The sequence below is a fragment of the Bos taurus genome, chromosome 2 (genome assembly GCF_002263795.3).
Source record: "Bos taurus isolate L1 Dominette 01449 registration number 42190680 breed Hereford chromosome 2, ARS-UCD2.0, whole genome shotgun sequence".
NCBI classification, from domain to species: Eukaryota; Metazoa; Chordata; class Mammalia; order Artiodactyla; family Bovidae; genus Bos; species Bos taurus.
Genome location: NC_037329.1, coordinates 90,779,276 through 90,785,849, shown reverse-complemented (window position 1 = coordinate 90,785,849; position 6,574 = coordinate 90,779,276).

Here is a 6,574-nt window from a genome sequence, read left to right as displayed (position 1 = left end):
AAAAGCAGGAGAGAAGTAGATGTTTTAGGATAGTCAGGAAAGGCTTCATTAAGAAGATTACATTTGAATAAATAAAGACACATAGAGGAAAAGAGGCAAACAGAACAGCATATTCAAAGTCACCAAGGCAGGAGGGTGCCTGGTACATTCTCAGAACAGTAGGACCAATATTGGAGTGACTCCAAATGACCTAATGAATTAGAATTCTTATCAGTGTACCAATTAGTATATTTGTTGGTTTTCAGTGCTTGTCATATGATATAGTCTTCATAAGAAACTTGGGCAGTAGATACTCTTATTGTAACCATCATTTACCTTCTCAGAAAAGTTAAGTAATCCAACCCAAGTTTTTCCCTTATCATACCCATGAGCCTTATGTAAATCAAATGCATCTGTTTCAATTGAGTTCCTGTCTAGGTCCATTCTAGGGTTTCGTGAACATTGAGACATAAACTTTGGAGACTACTCTATCCAGAGAACACAAAGGTGATCTGTGTTCTGGTGACAAATCAGTCTAAGAAAGTCTCATCTCTGACCAGCTAAAATATGGTTTTGCCCATGCATCATGTTCTTTTGAGCTTGGACAAAATGAGCATTCCCTCTAACTAATCAGCTCTGAATACATGGCCAGAATTGAGTTTCTGAAATTAAAAGATGCTTGCTTCTTAGAAGAAAAGCTGTGACCAACCTAGATAGCATATTAAAAACCTGAGACATTACTTTGCCAACAAAGGTCCGTCTAGTCAAGGCTATGGTTTTTCCAGTAGTCATGTATGGATGTGAGAGTTGGACTATAAAGAAAGCTGAGTGCCAAAGAATGATGCTTTTGAAGTGTGGTGTTGGAGAAGACTCTTGAGAGTCCCTTGGACTGCAAAGAGATCCAACCAGTCCATCCTAAAGGAGATCAGTCCTGAATATTCATTGGAAAGACTGATGCTGAAGCTGAAACTCCAATACTTTGGCCACCTGATGCGAAGAGCTGACTCATTTGAAAAGACCATGATGTTGGGAAAGATTGAAGGTGGGTGGAGAAGGGACGACAGAGGATGAGATGGTTGGATGGTATCACCGACTTAATGGACATGAGTTTGAGTAAACTCTGGGAGTTGGTGATGGACAGGGAGGCCTGGTGTGCTGCAGTCCATGGGGTCGCAAAGAATCAGACACGACTGAGCAACTGAACTGAACTGACTTGTAAAGCTGAGGTCCAGATCCTAAACCACATCTTAGTATGGGCCCAGGCAGACCATCAGCTGGCATTTACCTTTGACATTACCATTTCTGTTTTAACTTCTACATTCCTTGCCTGCAGGGAGCTTACTATTTTTCCAAAAATAAGATGTATGTGTGTTAAACAATTATAAAATTCTAAAAGATACATAATTTTTAATATACCTACAACATACTGGGCTTCCCTCGTGGCTCAGACAGTAAAGCGTGTGCCTGCAATGCGAGAGACTACATACTAGATCATATATTTTGTTTTAGTCATTCAAAGACATGAAGTACATAATCCTTGCTGTCAAGGAGCCTATGATTGGTGGAGAAAGACAATTAATACAATATAAAAATGATACAACAGAAGTAAGCAAGAGTCTAAAGCTCAGCCTCGCCTCTTACTACTTATAGGTCTTTGGGTCCTTGAGTAAATGATTTAACTTCTTTGGTACTTTTTTTGTGTGTGTATAAAATAATAGTAACACTTACCTCACAGAGTTTTTGTGACTGTTAAATAAGATAATATTTTTGTTTGACATAAATGCTCAGTAAGTGGCCTTTGTTACCATGCAATTCAATTAAGATAAAATAATAATTCAGATAGACTAGTGGAGGGAGATGTCAAGAAGGAAACTAAAGAAATGTGAAACTAAATTGACACTGACTGCTTCTACTAAGGATATGCATACATACTGCATCCCCCTGATAGGAAACAAACATACACACATGAAACGGAGCAGGACCATATGGTGCTTGCCCCCCACTGTGTCCTCTGCCTGCCTTTTGCCTGTGGAAAACTTTAGTCAAAGAATACGTTTAATCAGAGGAGTGAGAAATGCTGAAACAAAGGAAAACCAGCAAAGGAGACTAAATAATAATGTAGTCATTAAGCATAGTCACGGACCTTCAGTTCTTTCTCAAGGGCTGTAGATAATATTCTGAGCCATATCCTGTGAGCTGTCTTATGGATACTAAAACCTCAGGTGAAGAAGTTAATTACCTGATGACCAGACTGTACCCAGGACCTGAGCTACCACAATTCTGAGAATTGACTGCAAAGAAATGGGAACAAGTGCACCCAGGAACTAAAGATTAACTGTACCTAAAACAACCAAGATGATGGTAGTCAGACCAGTGATGACCAATTTGAAGATGACTATTAGACATGACTGTGCTGTTTCTGCATGTAACCATCCCCCCCACACTCTGTCTATAAAAGTTCTCACCCTCTCCTTGTGGGCTGGGTGGCGGGAGTTGCAGGGGCAGGGCAGAGTCGGCCTTTGGACAGATGTCTGTCACCCTCCACCTGCCCCTCCAGTTGTCGGTATCTGAAATAAAGCAAACCTTCCTTTCCACCAATCTGACCTGTTTACTGCCTTTGAAGCAGCAAGCAGCAGGACCCCCATGCATACCTGTCAGCACGTACACCACTTTGCACACTGGAAAAACGAAAACAAAGCAGGACAAAGCCAGGATCCAGCTCTGGATCCCAAATTAAATGAAACCTTGAGCCGTCCTATAAATTACTGACTCTCAAACAAAAACAATTCTGTTTTTGACTTTTGCAATGAGACTATCTGAAGATATGGGGGGAAGCTTTACAGATAATCGTGTGAGAAAATTGTTATTTTTCCTCTATTTACAGATTGTTAACTTGATAAACTCGGCAACTTTTTGGGTATTTTCCTTTTAATACATGTTTGTTCATTTATTCTGGTTTGTTTTGTGGTGAGCCAGCCTTTTAAATACTGGCCCCCTTAATAACTTCCTTGGCAAGTAAAATTTTTTTTTTCTAAATTACTTTCTCTCTTAGTCTTCTTTTGGCAGTTTCAGATTCCACTGAGAATTCCAGGTGGATTTTACCTATAAGATCTGAGTACACTGCCTTGCCAGAGAAGGGAACAAGTGGGCTATTTTCACTAGACATAATCTTGCTGACTCCTGAGTTCACTCTCATGTGACAATAGAGTTTACTTGGACTAAATCTGGGTTTCTGGTTCTATGTTTCTAGTTAGTGGTAAAGTCTGGATGTAGTTCTGGTTTTGATTTGTATATAACTGGTGGCAGAAACATTGAATCTGGCATTTAGTTGTTTATGATATAACCATTTGGTCTACGCCAGATGGTAGACAGCCAGAGGGAATCTGGTCATGACTGGGTAGCAGAAGTCAAAGTATCTTGCTTTTTATGTTTTTCGAGTTTTTTTTTAAGTTCTTGTTGGTTTGTCTTTCTGTTTGTTTGGTTTGGCACTCTATTGTTTTTCTTGTTTGTAAGTAATTATGAATTAAAGAACTAAAATTAATGTACGTGTCTGTGAACAGAAAGTTTTTTTTGAGGTTTGGAACTGCTATAACCAACTGGTGAGTATTGTGTTCTGTGTTTCCTTTCAACCCGTGGCTAAGGTTGAACTATGACTACTGGTTTACTTTTCTGTATGAATCAAAAAAAGCCTTTTCCTTCCCTGCAAAAGAAAGGTAGATAGCTTTTGTGATGGTTAATTTGTATTTCTGTATCTATAGCTGTCTACCCTTTCTCTGAAAACTATTATAGATTAATAGGTGGTAAAAATCTGTCATTAGTATGCAATCAGGAAAATCACCATCAAAGGGGAGAAAATGTATACAATGAAAGAAAAACTGGGTGAATTCCCTGGTGGTCCAGTGGTTAGGACTCTGTGCTTTCACTGCTGAGGGTGTGGGTTTAATCCCTGGTTGAGGAACTAAGGGAGATTGCAACCCCACGGACTGCAGCACACCAGGCCTCCCTGTCCATCACCAACTCCCAGAGTTTACTCAAACTCATGTGCATTGAGTCGGTGATACCATCCAAGCATCTCATCCTCCGCTGTTGCCTTCTCCTCCCACCCTCAATCTTTCCCCGCATCAGGGTCTTTTCAAATGAGTCAGCTCTTCTCATCAAGTGGCCAAAGTATTGGAGTTTCAGCTTCCTTCCTTCCTTCCAATGAACACCCAGGACTGATCTCCTTCAGGATGGACTGGTTGGATCTCCTTGCAGTCCAAGGGACTCTCAAGAGTCTTCTCCAACACCACAGTTCAAAAGCATTAATTCTTTGGCGCTCAGCTTTCTTTATAGTCCAACTCTCACATCCATATGTGACAACTGAAAAAACCTTAGCTTTGACTAGATGGAGCTTTGTTGGCAAAGTAATGTCTCAGGTTTTTAATATGCTGTCTAGGTTGGTCATAACTTTCCTTCCAAGGAATAAGCGTCTTTTAATTTCATGGCTGCAATCACCATCTGCAGTGATTTTGGAGCCTAGAAAAATAAAGTCAGCCACTGTTTCCACTGCTTCCCCATCTATTTGCCATGAAGTGATGGGACCGGATGCCATGATCTTAGTTTGGCCCATATACTTTGGCTGTAATAAATTGTAACCAAGAGTATAGCAGCTGTCAGTAAATTCTGTGAGTCCTTCTAGTGAATTATCTGAGGGTGGTCTTGGGAACCGCCTCAGTTTGCAGCTAGTGTCTGAAGTGAGGGTAGTCTTGTGGAGGACTGAGTACTCTCTACACAGGACAGATGGCTCTAAACTCTTCAGTTTGGCTAACTCCAGGCATATAGATTTAGAATAAGGAAAAGAATCAGTTTAAAATGGATTCACAAGTATAGGAATGAATAAGTATATGAATGTGTGATAGAATGGAAATCTAAATAGAGAAGGACTTACTGTTTAAGGCTTGTCTGGAATTTCACCATCTCCTGAGAAATCTAAAGGGTTCTGGAGGCAAGACTTTTCCTCTCCCCTTCCTTGAAAGGAAATAGGAATCTCCCATATAAATATACAAATGAACTAAGTCAAGTTGTGAGGGAGAGCTACAGGTATAAACAAAGTATTAATAAATCCTAAAGTTATGCCCCTCGATTAATCCATAACCTAGATTAATCCAAACAAATATTACAAAACATAGTGTATGACTTGGGGAGAGATCCAGTGAGAATATTCTTCAGAAACCCCTTGCTTGCCCAAGATTCCAATAAGATTCTACTTATTTGTGTGTGTGAAATATTTTCTGAGTAAAGATGTTAGTATACTCTTGCCTAGCTCCAGAATAAAAGTATTAAAATTATCTTAAATTTAACAGGGCCTCTGTTTCAGATGGTAAAAGCATCTGCCTACAACTCAGGAGACCCAGGTTTGATCCCTGGGTCAGGAAGATCCCCGGAGAAGGAAATGGCAACCCACTCCAGTACTCTTGCCTTGAAAATCCCGTGGACAGAGGAGCCTGGTAGGCTATAGACCATGGGGTCGCAAAGAGTCGGACACAACTGAGAAACTTCACTTTCACTGTTTTATTTGGCTTACAGAGATTAATAGTTACTGATATGACTTATGTTCATATTGTCTCCTCTGATAAGTTTTTAATTACAGTCCTTCTCCAATTCAAATCCCAAATTCAAAATAATAAAACTGTTCAGATGACTTTTATACCTAAACCTTACTTAAATTTTCCTAGATAGCAGTAGGGGGCTTCCCTGGTAGCTCAGCTGGTAAAGAATTCCACCTGCAACACAGGAGACTCCTGTTTGATTCCTGGTTCAGAAAGATCCCCTGGAGAAGGGATAGTGAGAGAGAGGCAGGAACTGTGCAAAATCTTAATGATTTTTGAATCTGGATGATGTATGAGATTTTTGAATCTGGATATTTGGGCAAGAGATGAGGTGGTTGACTGAAATACTATTTGAATTCTACTAAATAGATAGGAATGTTCCAAGTGAAATGAACTAGGAAGGGGATAGGATTCTCTTCTAGTCAGTGATTGCATTATCACTTTTTTAAATAGTCCAAATTTTATGATGACCTTAAGGACCAAGGGAGGGCTGCCTCTCCCTGTTTAATTCCTAGAGATAGTAAAGGACTTGCTTGGGAACAGACAAGCCAGTCAATCCTGAGTCCACACCCCCACCCATCTCCTTTCATCAGGCTATTGCAGTTCAGCATGCTACCATCCTGCCTTAAATCACTCCCGGGCCAGATATGGGACACAGACACCTAGGGACCACCCCTGCAGTTCTCTACCAAAATCAAACTGTCCAATCCGAAACCTGCTCAGCCTGCTTACCCTGCCTTACCCTTTCCTTCCTGTGAAAACCACAATAAGGTCTTTTGCCCATGCTTTCCCCTCACTCCCGTGCCTCACGTGCTTCCGCATGTGGTCCTGTGTGGTGTGCCATGTCTCCTGCTTCTACGGATCTATGAGTACACAAACTTCTTCCTTTATGACAGTCATTTTCATCTGTGGGTTGCAAAAAGTCGGACAGGACTGAGTGACTGAACAACATCTTACTATACCTGATTAAAAGGAATCCTAAAACAAACAAAAAACACACAAATAAA